The sequence below is a fragment of the Aythya ferina genome (assembly GCF_964211825.1).
Source record: "Aythya ferina genome assembly, chromosome: 4".
NCBI classification, from domain to species: Eukaryota; Metazoa; Chordata; class Aves; order Anseriformes; family Anatidae; genus Aythya; species Aythya ferina.
In genome coordinates this window covers 45,145,123-45,160,469 of record NC_140300.1, presented here as the reverse complement: position 1 = coordinate 45,160,469, position 15,347 = coordinate 45,145,123, and the positions used below count along the sequence as shown (strand labels likewise).

Below are 15,347 nucleotides of genomic sequence, written 5' to 3'. Positions count from 1 at the left end.
AGAGCACCTATGTCATTCACAGCAGGATGGGTGCCTGGCTACAACAAAGCTTTGGGTAGGTTACAGATCTCGGGCCCCAGCAAGAGTACGTGTTAAAACTGGGTTCAGTGGTAGGAGTCCCACGGTATGAACATTTGTTACTATCAAGTTCAAGACAAAGCAACTATTCAGCGACTTTTATTTACTTATTTTAAAAGGATTTACAAAAGTGGCTGATAAGAACTAGCTGTACTTCACTACTGAAGACAACTGAGAAATAAGACACCCTTTATTTTTGTCCAAAACACCTTCTTCAATTGCCTTATTTTTTATTCCCCCCCCCTCCCCCCCCCCAGAGTAGAGAAAAATCCTGTCAGCACAGCAGGCATTAAGCATTTCTGAAAATGTTATCAGAGCACAGAAAGGCAGTAGTAGAGTCAAACACTGTAAATCTCAAAGATGTTTCTCTTTCTGAGCAAGTGTAAATAGGAGCAAAGGAGTCAAGATACACCATGTAGCTTCTTTGTTCAACAAAAGTAACAAGAACAATTTGTATGTGGAAAACTTCCGAGCAAAAAGGCGTATGTTGGCATGACGATAAATTGAAAAGCTATTGCATAGAAATACAACAAGAATAACAACACCAGGGGATTATTAAAAGGGCAGTACTCCAGATTGTCAAATGTGGTTTGTCAGAAATACGAACAAATAACACTTTCTCTAGCTTAGTTGAACTTGCAACACTGACCCTCAAAGCTGGTAATAAAATTTTCCAAAGAACAGGAACAAATAGAAGTTGCTTTGTTGTATTCTTATTTTTCCAACTTTTTAGGAATATCTTAAGCCTAGAAAAAAAAATCATTTTTGGTAAATAGATTTTATTTCATTTGCATTCTTTGTTACCCTTAGAACATTCTTTTAATCACCTTACAACTTCATTTTTTTTTCCTTCATCCTTCTGTTTCTTTTCATTTTTATGTGTTTCAAAATAAAAATTTAAAAACTTTTTTAATTTAATTTTTTTTTTTTTTTAATTTAAAAAATTTTAAAAAAAGATAATTGGGGAAAGTGGATAATGGCTTTCTGCTTTCAAGAACAGGGATAAAAGTTGTAAGAGGGCATCCAAAAATGAACACATACTAAGAAGATCAAGAACTCAGAATCTAACAGCTGAATTTACCCCACTGGCACATATGTAAGCTGCTTTGCATAAATCAGATACATTATAGAGCTTGGGATAAGATACTCAACTGAAAAGTTACTTTAAAAAAAGTAAAATACAGCTTACTAAAGTCATGAAGGACTAGAATGCAGCTTTGCAGCTTTTATTTTTAATAATACTAATTTATATTTCAAGACTTGTTGCAAACAAATATTTTTAGAATGAATTAGACAAAGAGGTTTGAGCTACCTGAAGATTAATATTTTGGTCTCAAAGGACATTTAACTGAAAACACCTACTACTATTCCACAGAAAATGTAATTTTTTCTGCTAGAGACAGAGGAAAACATTTCAAAAGGATTGCTTTTATGACCTTCACTGTCCTGGAGGATGAAATGATCATTCATCCAACTGTATTCTTGCTTTTGCCAGCAAAAATTACACTGCCCTGATTAGGTTTTCCATTTAAATGAATGAAGTCTTTCAGGAGCTCAGGTTTTTCAGGTTTCCCTCAATAGTCAGCCCTGCTAAAATTGGGCATTTCCTTTTAGTGCATAGTTTCCTACCAGTAGCCAGGACTAGCGATAGACACAGCTGTGTCAAGAGATGGAAAAGCAGAAACAACTACAGAGAATATTAAATGTGATTATTCGTTTTCTTGTTTTTAATAAATTTTAACATCATCATTCCTACCTCTGTACTGTAAAGTTCAATCCTAGCACATCTGCACCATGGTACTGCAGCTGACCACCACTGATCCAAATTTGAAATACAAGCAGCTACTGAACGTTACTCAGACGTGCAGGTCACACCAAGCCTTGTGTTACTGCAGCTACAGGTCACAAGAAATACATTCACCCTGGCTTAAGCCATCAGAGGCATCTCTCCTCTCTGATGTGTTGCAAGAGTATCCGTACTGAGGAAGCAAGGCCTGCTAAAATTTCAAGTCCTTAGGTGGTCGGTTAAGAGGGTCGTTCAGCATACTATCCAGTGGTGACAATGAAAGTGAGACCTTTTGCAGAAAAGGTGTTTAAAAAAATAGTACTTTAAATTTCAGTGATTTTTCTGCCCAGGAAAAGAAAATGCAAGTATTTTAGCACAATACTTAATCAACAATGTTCAAAAGAACAAGAGTTAAAGTTAATTCTAAGCGTATGTACTTTGCATTTTATTTGAAATCCTACTTTTTTCTTCTTCCAAAGAGCTCCCTTTCCCTTGTTGCCAGGGCTTGTGTTTTCCCTCAGGCTTGTCATAATCCTCAATTCCTTACAGTTTTGCATTTTTCTCCTCTAAGGCCTTTCTTCTGTCAGCTCAGAAAGACCTTTCATTTCATGTTCTTTTTTTTTTTTTTCCCCTCTTTTTCCTCTCAGGCCCTCTCTCTTCTATACTCATATTTACTACATGTGACCATGTTTTACATTTCCTCACTATTACTTTCTTAGGGTTTCTTTAATCCAGTGCATCACATTTTACAAGAAATACGTCCATGTTGCTTACTTCTCTCCCTCGGGCACCCCTCCTCACCTTTCATATCGTTGACTAGTCATTGCTTCTCTTTCTCTCAGTCTATTTTCTCTTCAGTCCTTCCTCTGCAGCTATCAGTATCAAACTAGTTAATTGTTTCTGTGGGCAGTGGGGCAGCACTTAAGTTAGCATCTATTCAGGACAAGGGCTGTTGCTGCCCTCCCCTAGGGAGGACTGACTAACATTAAGGCCCAAGAACTGTTGTCACAATTGATGTTGTCTCAACTGACGTTTGAGACAGAAAAAACATCAGTGTAGATGCAACCTGCTCTTGGAGTTCTAAGAAATTGGGGACTGAAACATTTCATCAGTACTAATCTTGCACTGATCTTTAAAACAGCTGCAGTTAAAGATTTCTATTCTGGCTGATGCAGCCTGGATCACTAATTTATTTATTTGCTTCAAAAGCCTAACCTCAGCCCTGTAAGGAGTCACCAGTTATGGCTTAAAGCAGTGTGATAGCAGTCATAGTTTATAACCAGGCAAGGGAGCAGCAGGTGCAAAAATCAGGCATTTCTGTCACTTGGCAGAGCAAAGCTGTCAGGTCAGTATCCCTAAGAGTTGAATGAGAAAAACTGGAAAATCAACTTCTGCAGATAGAGCTAACACGTTATTGGGACATAAGAAACCCATTAGTCACAGAGAATTTCAAGAACTCAAAGGTGCCTTTAATAAAAATGTAACTACTATTCCCAAACTATTTTATCTGGCAGGTATGCATACATTTTCCTTTACCTATGATTATCCAAATAAATCAGTGTGCAAGCACACATTAGATGGGACATTCTCTCGAGAGCATGGAAGGAGGTTTTCAACCTCTGACTTCCCAGGCCAGGGGAGATGCAGCGGGCAGTCACAATTACCTTGGAGCTGCTGGTCTCAGCTCAGTTGGCCAAGAGAAGAGAAGGAGATAATATCAAGCACTGGCAGTGCAGCTCTTTAGACAACAGTAGTCAGTAACTTAAGTTTTTAAAAGCCATTTCTGGAGCTGGCTATGATATTAATATTTGGTCCTATTGAAACAGACTGAGCTTTCTCCAGGACAGTTGTATGCAAAGCTGTTTTTCTGGGCCGAAGCTGCTGTCCTGTCTAATTATTGTAACAATTCCATATTCCCCTGATTTGTGCAATTACCTTGGGTTTGTGGTTTTGCAGAGAAGACTGCTATTAAAACAAAATCAAGCCAGTTATTGGTAGCAATAGTAGCTTGCATTACTTCAGCACCTCTGAAACCTAGTCATGGCTCAAGATTCTGGTGTCCTGAGGCTATGCTGAGGAGGATGAAGGCAAGTAATGAGTACACATCATATGTCACAAGATGGAAGCACTGCAACTTTCTCCACTTTAGCAGTATGGGTCAGCATTTCACATTTGGTTCTTTGTGAAAACCTGGAATCATGTTGCCCACTGAATACTGGCCTTGGGGCCAACCCGCAGTGACAAAATACAACTCATCTGTTCAGATATGAAACCACCTTCCTCAGAGCAGGGTCTGTTGTGGCGAAAGGGAAGTAACTATTGTAGGTACTCACATGGTTCCCATAAGAGCGATACTGAAACACGTGACTGTCCCTCATGGACTCTTCATTGTGATGTCCCTGTGCACAGTTGAAGCCTAGGATCCGAGAGACCTTCTGATCAAATAAGCTTTCCCAAGGTGACAGAAAACCCTGTGGTAGAGCACAAAAACAACTCAGATTTTCCTAGTAACATCAAGGCTTAGAGATCACTGTTCTCTGAACAACTTTTCTTCACATCACACTAGTTTGACATGCTTAGGAAAAGTTAAGATGCAAGAGTTCAGACAACATATGTAATTTTTCCTTTTTAAAAAGGCCATTGCAAGGTAATTTTTTTTTTTTTTTTTTTTTTTGTAACTTCTTTTGTTTTAAAATATACTAGGAAGTTTTAGGCTTTTGAGGGAAAAAACATCAACGCCCCTGAACACCACAAAGTTTTGTAGCTTTAGTGCAGGACTGGAAACCACCAATGGAAAGTCCTAAGGCCCTTCCATTATCTTAATCATGTTTCATCTAAAATAGTTACACCATTTCCCAAACAGCTGCTATGTAATCATAATTGTACTTGCACTGCTTTTCCCCCATGTGTTTTATAAAGTGAGCAAGATTTTATTAACCACATTTGAGGAGAAGCTCTCCCTACACGTACATTTTTCCATTCAACCCAAATAATTTTTCCTCCTCCTTCTTGATTCTATCCTCTTCTTTGTTCAGCTCCACTGGTGTTTACTCACTTTCCCCACCCACATTCCCCTCCACTGTTTTTGTTTGCAGTCTCTAGAAAATAGAAACTTTATAAATCAAAATTTATGTGAAGACCTCATTCCATGATTCAAGGAAATAATAGTTCTAAATGAAACAGTTCAATGTCTTACTTTGAACTAAACACAAGAGCCATGATTTTAATGCTACCCATTTATCCCTCTAACAGTTCACTCCAAAAGGTAACTGCGATGATTCTCTTAGAAAGTAGTACTCCATGAAAGTACTGTGGTTGCATATTCATTGGGGAGCACATAAAAAAGCCACTACTACAATTACATATCATTGGTTGTGTGTTCAAGATTAAGCTAAAACACTGTTTAAACCTTTTGGATTACATTCTGTTATCTTTGTCTATATACTAAGAAGATTTCAAATCTGCATGCCATCCCTTAAATCTAACAATAGATTAGCATAAAAACCTGTAAGATTATAAATCAAATGTATCACAGATACATTAATGTGAATCTGCTATGCAGTAGAACATAATGAAATTGTAAGTATGTAACTTACTATCCAAAATTTATGAGTATATAGATATATATATCATATATATATCTTGTAGGCTTCTAAAACAATTCTTTCTAAAAATCTACTCACTGAAAGACAGACAAGATTACTGAAGTGTAATTTTACACCCCCCCCCCAATATATAAACAAAAAACGAAGTTGCTATAAAATAGTCAGGAGTCCTTGCTGCCATTTCAACAGCGAATGCTACAAAGCCAAAAAGAGTGTTTTAATATTTTGAACACCCAACATCCAACTTTAAGCAGCTGTCCTGTCAAATTGCAGACAAGGAGAACTCAGAGCATGAATTTTCTCATCAATTTATGATCTGTCTCCAGTGCCATTTCTCTGCTTTTAAACCAAGAGGAACAGGCATTTTTACAGACCATATTCACCTGCAGACAAGAGATAGATAAGTTCATTCTTTCTTGTTAGTAGAACAAATGAGCATGTGAAGAACTTACCTTTTCCTCATTTTCTTGATTCCAGCTGCTCCACAGTCTTCAGCTTTGCACAATTTCCCCAGCCTGTGTGACCCCACAACAGAGCGTTGAGTGATTCATTGTGGCAGACTTCCTTCTGTTCATCCTCAGTTCATGAGGCCAGGCTGGCTGAGGTGGATGACAAACAAAAAAAAGGAAAAAAACTAACAAGTGGAAGCATCCTCAGGAGAAACTACAACCATTATATGAAACAGTGGTCTGATTAAGGCACGTTGTTCTTTCAGCATGTCAGCCAGTTACTTTACTGACTATTGACTTTGGCTGTAGGTCACTAGGGTGCTAATGCCAGGCAAAGCAAAAGGCATCTTGTCCTTTGATGGGATTTAAGGGTAATCTTAGGAAGGAAGAGTGAGAACACTTATTAGCATTTGGGGGTGTGATTGTTAATCCAGCAGTGGTGCATGGCTGATACATTAACTGTTTCACTCACAGGAACGAATGGAAGAAGGTTCTGCCAAGAATCTGCCTTTCATTGACTGAGACCACAAAGTCTGAATCCCATTCTTAAATCAAAGCCATGGTAAATGTTAAACCTGTGTGTTTCACAATGAGGGATTAATTCTTTCTTTATGCATAATCCTACCTGCCCACAGAGGAGACACTGCTGTAGAGAATCTTTAAAAGCCTAAGCAAATATACCTAGTATTTTATACAATACCTACAGAGAGAGACACAGAGGGAGAAATATTTCTGCATGCATTTTTCTCCTATTTAATCAACATCATCAGTAGCTAAACTAGGTCAGGTCCAAAGTAAGCCAGTAATGCTTTCTCCACTTCTTCCCCTTTATCATCAAATCCTAATTCCACATGTGGCATTGCTGCAGGAGCAGCCAAACTGCATGCTATATGTTGCTCTTCTTCAAAGCACTGTAGTCCTGTTGACTACTGCAGCCTCTCACACAAGAAAACATTCTTTGCCCCTGCAGGTTTACAATTCAGCCATTTACCATACTGAACTATCTGCATTAGCAGCTCAGGCAACAATCTTTAATTTGCAGCATTCTTTAGACTTCCATCATACACACCTATTTGCATGTTGCAATAATACATGCAGGAAAACAGACTTGCTGACCTACAGTCAGCCCAGTACAAGGATCACGGGGAGATGTGTGGCACTGATGAGACCATCACTGCTGCAGTCATCCATATGAAGAACACGAGGAACATCTTTCACAAAAATCAGCGGCAGGTTTTTCCCCATGTCCTAGGGACAGAAAAAAAGCAAAAAAAAAGAAAAGAAAAACAGCCTATTTTATTAGTGAATAAAATATATCACAAGCTTGCCCAATATACTCACTGAGTGGGCACAAATGTTTTGAAGTTATTCCTTCCTGCAACAGCTATCAGATAACAGAGTAACTGGAAAGATATGATCCACAACAATGTTGAGTTAGAAGTCACATCCACATGCAAAGTTTTTTATTTAACCCTTTGGTTTGACTGCAAGTAGTCCTGACAACTTGTTGGCTTGTTGTCAGCTTGAGGTGGAGGTTGCAAGTAATTTTTTAAACTCCCTTGGCATAGGCAGTGTACCTCTCTTGATTTAAACTGAAAAAATTGCTCTCGCTCTCTGGAGTCTCCAGCAGCTTAACATCCTCCAAACTGGATCTGCCAGCAATAGCACTAAACAACAAAAAGGGCATTAAGGGAAGGCATTCCTTAACAAGTGGGAATTGTTAGCAGGCAATAAACAAAATAAAAGAAACAGAAAAGATAAAGAGGGTAACACTGCCTATAAAAAGGCCAAAAGTTACCTATGCATGTAGTCCGGTCCATGCAGACAGAACTATCTGCCTGTGCGAGTCCCACAACAGTGAAGCTTCATTGCTGAGCTTTCTGCCACATTTTTCTCTAACCTCTGCCTTTGAATTTAAGGGAACATGTTATGAACACCAAAAGGCAACCCACTGTTGTTCACACAGAACACAAACTCCATTCGGTAGTCCATTACCTAGATAATCTGATTAGTCAAATTTGGCCAAAAAATAAGTAGAGCTGGCCACACCCCACCAGCTGTGCAATGTAAGAAAGACTACCATGCTATTATGAGGGAACTGCAGAGACGCATCACTTACAAGCAATCATAAAAAAGCTAAAGATTAAGATCCTTCAACCTTCTCATCTCTAGGACATCCAAGCCCCCGAAGATTTGAGTCAAAAGTTACCAACTGCAGGCAAGGAAAATAGCATTTTCACACTGCTGCTTTTCCAGCAAGTCCTCTCACACGCGCCATGCACAGTTTCTTTACTGATTAAGAGCCTCAGTCTCTCTGCATCGTATCTTGTTTTGGCTTGTACTGTGTAATGTATTTTGCTTCATTTTCACAACTGATCTCAGTGACCTTTTCAGACAGTTTTAGACCTGTCATCTGATAATTTATGAATCCTGTAACCTGATCCGGGTGTCAAAACGTTTACTTGATTAATATATTGGCTGAAGGACCTTTAAAAACAGCAAAGACGGGACAAAACGCTACAAGATGGCCATGTCATGACAATCTTCTGGGGCAACAGCGTAACATTGAGAAGTTTTCCATCCACCTTTAAGCAACTTCACAAACTTGCTCTCACCAAGGAAGGGAAAGGCCTGGAAATAAAGAGCTATAGGATAGCTTAGTGGAGGAACGTATAAGAGCAGGACACATTTCAGGTGGAACAAGACATCCGCTCAGTGTGAGAGTCTGGCCTACCTCAGTCTCTAATGACAGGAGGCCCATAGGGTAGCAGGTTACGCCATGTGAAAAAAAAAAAAATATCCTAACAGTTTGGCTTCCCACAATGTTTATAGCCTCCAAACCCCTTTATAATCACAGATCATTTTCTTCAGTACAACGTTATATGTCAAGAATTACAGTGATTTAGTAGGTAAGACACCTACCTTGCGGAAATGTACTATAGTTAAATTTAATAGTTGCTTAATTTTCTTCTCCAGCACAGATCGTATCTCAGACTTTTTCTTTACTTAGCTAGTACATATTTAGCAGCTGACTGCTTTAAAATACTGAGACCTTTTCAGCTGTGTCTTTCACTAGTATTACAGAAATACAGTATTCTCATTTCTTCCCTGCTACTTTTTCCCACATTGACAGGAAGTAAAACAGTCTTTTACTCTATTACATGTTATTTAAATGGTCCATATCAGTTATTCCTTGGAAACCTTCATTGCCTTCAGAGGAGAAAAGCTATAAACATCCCTCAGCTGTAGCATGCAATACTTGAAAGCACATGCTGACCATTCTGATCTTTAGAGACCCGAGTCCCTCACAGTGCTGCCAGGATTCTCAAACACAGGCTCAAAACACTGAATTAATCAACATGAACATGGTAATTACTCAACACCAGAACTTTTGAATGAACATTTAAGTAGTATATCTCAGGATTTGTGTCATTTATTGCACAATGTTTTTTTGTTCCTCTGTCAGTCCACTCAGACTTGTCTATGTTACTTCTCACAAATGAGATGTAGAAAAAAAAAAAAGGGCCCAGTTTATTTTAATCAAATACTGTACCACCCAAGAACCGCAGCTGGGTAATTTGTAGTTTATTCTTAGGTCTGAAACCAGCTTACACTGACAGGAAAAGAAATTGAGAAGGTTATCTCCCACTGACCTGTCAGCTTCTTCCTCACAAGAGCACTGCAGCTTCAGGGTTGAGCAATCTTCAGACATAAATCTTAACAGCTCTGTAAACATCTGCACAATGGTTCATCAATTACACTTCCATGCTATCTGTCACTATTGAAGTTTGGGGAGAAATTCCTGAGCAGATCCATTTGTTTGTTTTACTGCAAAATTACTCTTCTGGGAAAAAAAAGTTTGCCTTTTTTCTTGGCACACACCTAGAAAGGGAATGAGGAAACATTGCCAGGTTGTTAACCTAGCAATTACCTAATCAGAGACATTTTTATCCATTTTCAGTAGAATATTTTTTTTTTAATTTCATTAGCTCCCTACAACAACTTTCAGGTTTGTTGTCATTCAGTGCTTTGAAGCTGTTGCACAAAGCAAGGCAGGGCAAAGACATCAGTCACCTTAGTATGAATTGCTTCCGCAACCAGCCTAGGCCAGTACCCAGAAATACACCAGGATCACTTTTCTTAGCATCTAGATGTACATCATGTCACAGGGACAAGCCTTAAATATTTTCAAAGTGCAGATTTTAGTCTCACTGTTGCCTCAACTCTGTCCATGTAAATGGCAAATTATTTCCACTAGCACTGAAAAACAACTGAATTTACTGAGAATCATTCACACAAATCACTTGTCAGCCCTTTCAGGCAAAACCTTTTCCCCTGTTTCTCTACAGCAGGTAGCTTCACATCATCCTGACCTGTGACAAAGGCTTCAAGGCACAAGAGAAAGACAAAGAAAGAAATAGATGTATGTGTAGAGAGATCCATCTGCAAGTCAGGAAGGAAAGAAATTGTATGAAAAGAACCTGTGGCCTAGAGGTGGTTCTCACATTCTTACTTACCAAACGTTACAGCCTTGATGTATAATCCACATCCTTTTATTCCTCCTCTTCCTCTTATACCCATGAGGAATTGCTATCCTTCGTTTTACTTGGAGGGAGAGTCGTGAGTGAGTGTGCAAAACCAGGTCTTTGTCTGTAAAGTGCTTTACCCATGTGTGGCAGTATTATACAGACAGCTTTTCATGACTGCATTTTTCTGTGGGAGCAGGATTCCTCTCCCCAAGCAGCATTGCCCACTAACACTATCATGAGAGAGCAGTTGGAGATCCTGGGCTGAAAACAAGTGTGACGTACCATTCCATTCAGCTTAAAATGCAAGAGAACCTCTTCTCTCACCTTAATGAAACCGATCTACTTTCAGAAGCTACTTTTTTCCAGGCTCTTAAAAGATAACTCAAAACCTCTGATCACAATGTTTTTTGTTTTAAAGTTACCACAGTGTGCCAGAAAGTAAATACACACACACAAAAAAAAAAAAAAAAAAAAAAAAAAAAATTGCAAACAAGGTGTCATACCAAAATTAACTAAATTAACCATTTCTTTTAGACCTGAGGGGCCAAATGCGGCTTCATGAGTCAACCCAGGCAAACAATAAAAATCAGTGAGTTTGACCCACAGCACTTTTCCATCTGCAACAAGCCACCTAGAGGTCATGCTCATAAAGATCTGGCCGTTTGATTTGTGGCAAAAGTGTACAAACAAGACAAGCACAAGAAAGTGGATGAAAGAAAAAAGAGAATAAAGTTTTTTTGAGAATCTAATCAAAATCCATGTAGGATGATTAACAGTGAAAGGAGTTCTTTTCTTAAGAAGGGCTAGTTCTCATTTCAAATAAGAAACTGTAAGATTTCCTGCTGATTTATGATGTTTTCAGATCAAAAAACAAATGAAGATGCATGCAACGGAGAGGTGCAATATTTCCTATCCTGTTTCACAAACGCTATTCAAGAAAGGAAAGATATTGTGCTCAAATCTATACTTCTGCACATCGCATTTGCTGACTTTCAAATACATATCGACTGAGCGAAAAAGTTTAGGGATTTGACATCCATCAGTGAGGAGAAAGCTCATCATCCACATTCCTTGCAGCTGCTGATACTCAGCCAACACACTCCTACTCTGATGTCAGTGGTCTAAATGAGGGCCATACTCTGATAGCTTAATCCCAGGAAATCTCTGCTGAATTATTAGCTGAGGCTGACTTCCACAACAACTGCACTGTGCTCCTCACGCACAGAGAAGATTCCCCAGCTTCCGATTCCGGCAGGGAGGATTCTGCAGCCATTAAAACCTGGTCCAAAGTCCAAGCTTACCTTAAAGAGAGATTTGTTCACACATTGACCACCAGCATGAGCCCTTGGTGGAAGGAAAAGAATTAACCTGTCCCTCAAGTAATTAGAACTGGGTCATGTCCATAATTACTAACTGCAGCAAAATGCCATCGTGGCACTGAAGGAAGGTATTGAAAATACTAAAAAAAAAAAAAAAAAAAAAAAAAAAAGCACCTTCAAGTGTTCAGTACTTCATTTTCCCTTCTACTGGCCGGGAAGCTAGTCTGTTCAGCTTTCAGTCTCTTGTGGATATCATCATTTATATATAAATGGAAAAATTGTTCATGACTCATCTGCCTGTATTACCAAGTGGATTTTTTAGTCCAATAGCCAGACATCCATTATGCTGGCTGCTAAATGATTTACATTGATTGAGTATGCACTGTGTGCAGCTCTTGCAAATTTTATATGCTGGCTGTACAGAGGATGAATACTTGCTGATTATGCTCCAAATAGCAACGAACCCAATTACCTAAGCCACTAACTCCCAGTAAGGAAGCCAGAAATATAGCTGTTGCTTCACTACCTTAAAGAAACATTTACTGTTTGTAACCCAAAGTACTGCAAATTGAAATAAATTAGAGATTTACATTAGTGAAGAACTGCCCTATGAGTTGAAATCACCTCTCTTAATAATTGCTGTTAATTTCTTGTGCTCCAGATCTTCTATTCCAGAGCACGGCCTTACCCAAGACCCATGAAAGTGGACAAGAATCCAGGTACTTCAAGAATCTGAGTAACATGGAGCCACAAAAATGAAAAGTCTGGACAAAAAAAAAAAAAAGATAAATTTGAGGACTCAAACATAAGGATATTTCTGGTTCTGAACTATCTTGTGGTAAAAAAAATGAATCCCATCATACATGGAACAAATTGTGTTGCAAGGAATAGGTCCTAGTAACTGTAGAGGAATCATTTCAAAAAAAAGATTTGTCTGAAAGTAATGTGCAAAGGTCACCTAGACCAAACACTTTTCCACACAGTGCTAACTTCACATTAGATGTTGAGATCCTGGGCCTTGTCTATCTGATCTTCAATACAGATTGACATATCATACCTTTGGCACTGGTTCCAGTGCTCTGCCACTCCCACGGGTAAGATTTTTTTTTTCCTTTCCATGTCCTACTGGAAGTTCCCTTGTTGCACCATGTCACTGCTGCCACGCATCCCTTCATTGTGTGCCTTCTGTGTCTGAGCATCCCGGCTCTGTACCGTGGTGCCAGAGAAGAGCCACCACCACCACAGGCTGCACATCCGAGTGATAACAGCAGTGGGCCTGTACAGATTCAAGACCAAAGGGAGATCAGCACCGCAGGAAGCAGCTGCAGTTCTACAGGTTAAGGGCAGCTAGAAATTTGGCCAAGAGCCTCCCTTAGCATGCTCACATGGCATTTCATGGCTCTGATGTGCTTTTAATTACCTGACATCACCACACAACTCTACATGCACAACGCTGCTGAGTCTGTGCTTAGTGGAAGGTCTTAAAGCTAGGACTGGAATAACAGGAAAATCAGAACAGAGTGAAGAACAAGTTTGTTCTTTTAAATTCACATGGCACCTGTCACACAAACACTTCTTCCTTTCATGAGCAGCAGAGAAAGCCCCACGCTGTATCACAGAATTAAATAGAAAAGGCAAAAAATGACCAGTGTGATTGAAATCAGACCCCCCTCCTCTCGTTCACAGAGCACATTCTGAAGACTGATGGTTAATTGACTTCCCATTCCAGTCAATAACGAAATTCCTGCCCACAAATGTAACTGCTGTTCTGGACTCTGAGGTATACCCACAAGGTCATTTGTCATTAAAAACCATGAGGGGTAAAGCACTCCCTCAAACACAACACACAGGTGCACAACTCCAGAGACTCAGTGTCGATCTAAGCTTAGCAATGCAATTGATCCAATAAACAAAGGCACAAGATGTCCCTTTTTTAAAATAAATTTTTGCAAGTGAGAATCCTTTGTCTTCCAAAACTGAGATAGTCATGGACAAGGCTTAACCATATCTTGGAACCTAGGATGGCTTCCTGCACCTGCCTGTGAGGTTTGGGAACGGCAAACAAAGCATATCATCAGAATACAAATTCCCCAGTTAGCAAAAGGCACTATACATCAGCTCCAACTGCATGGAATAAGGCAAAGCAGAAAGAAATTAATTACAAATCTCCTTTCCACAAATGCGACTTGTGGATTCAGTCCTTTCTCTCTGGAAAGGCAGATAAGGTACTTCAGAGGATGATTCTGGAGGCCAGTTTATTCACTTACTCTCTCTCCTGCTCTGTATCTTTCAGGCTACTCTGTACAGTGGCTAGAAGGAAGGATATGAACAGATGGCTGTTTGCACTGATAACTGTGTCTGCTCCTAGTCAGATTAACTGATTAAATCCCAGTTAAAGATTACAGACAGGTAAAATGATACAGACAGTGCTTCAGTCACTCTTCACAGTCCAAGTAAAGAGATTAGGATGCATTCCTAACAACAACAACAAAGAAATTCAATACATGTTAGATAGGGGTTGTGCAAAACACACTGCTAGAGCATACAGTATTTGTCCTTCTAAAATATAGTTTTAAAGGGTGTAAAATTTACAGGAACATTAAGGTCAAACGGAAGTTTAGAGGCATAAGGCACACATGAGAGTCAAACGAACACTTACGGAGAGAAGGCATGCACGAGGATCAACAAACCCTAGGATATTTGACAGAATAGTATCAATGTCATGATTACTTTTTGCTTATCAAGGCTTTTGGCATCAAGCTATGCATGAGACATAGGGGCTGCAGCAGTATCCAATTTCATACCTCTTCTGATCATGCTGAGAAGAGATTCCCCTTCAGAAAAATTGGGAACATGCCAGAAGACTGGAGCATCATGCTGATACTCACTAAAAAGGAGAATGCATTGACTTCAGTAATTATTACCCTCAGTGCATGGCAAGATAACGACAAATCCATGCAATGCAATCAATAAAGAATGAAAGGATGGGAACATAAGCAGGGATGGTCTACTCAATTACATGGAAGACAGACACTGGCTCATAAACCTGATTGCATTCTCTGAGACCGCAGAATTGATTGCTAATAGTAATTGTGAAAATATAACGGCTTCAGCAGAGTACTTGACATAGTGCTGTATGACACTCTACTTAAAATGGCAGCTCTTACCCTACATCAATGAAAGCACAATAAATGGACTGAAAATTCATTAACTGGCAGAGCTTACAAAAATACGCGACCAGGTGTGGAAGTTTCTAGTGGAGTTCTACAGGGTTTCATTCTGGGTACATAGCCCATAAAGGTGTTTCTTCCTCTCCAGGGAAGAAACAAACGTTTGTTCCTTATACATACACTTACATGTTTATCATACTGAGATTAATGAAGGGTAAAACAAATTTGGTCATCAATAAATTCAGTTTAGCAATGCACACTTCTCAAGAAAACACAGTACGCGTAAAAATAGCGAGTACAAGCCTCACATACAAGCTGAGTGCATATTCTAGGAAGCAAAGAACTTGAGAAGATTTTGGATTTAGGCAAAATTAAGAGAGTACAGACATTTCTGCTGAAAGTAGAATGAAT

At 39.2% G+C, this 15,347-nt stretch overlaps 1 long non-coding RNA gene across 2 annotated transcripts; it reads right to left on the bottom strand.

The window, feature by feature from the left end:
* Positions 1-382: 382 nt before the first annotated feature.
* Positions 383-13,033, bottom strand: LOC311436543. Of its 2 annotated transcripts, none has more exons than XR_014692924.1 (5): positions 12,824-13,033; positions 6,988-7,166; positions 5,922-6,068; positions 4,198-4,335; positions 383-824 (listed from the first exon to the last, which is right to left on the bottom strand). It is a non-coding gene; the product is annotated as an uncharacterized lncRNA (long non-coding RNA). The 2 variants fall into 2 exon arrangements; XR_014692925.1 differs by lacking the exon at positions 12,824-13,033 and adding an exon at positions 9,572-9,776.
* Between the last annotated feature and the right edge of the window lie 2,314 nt (positions 13,034-15,347).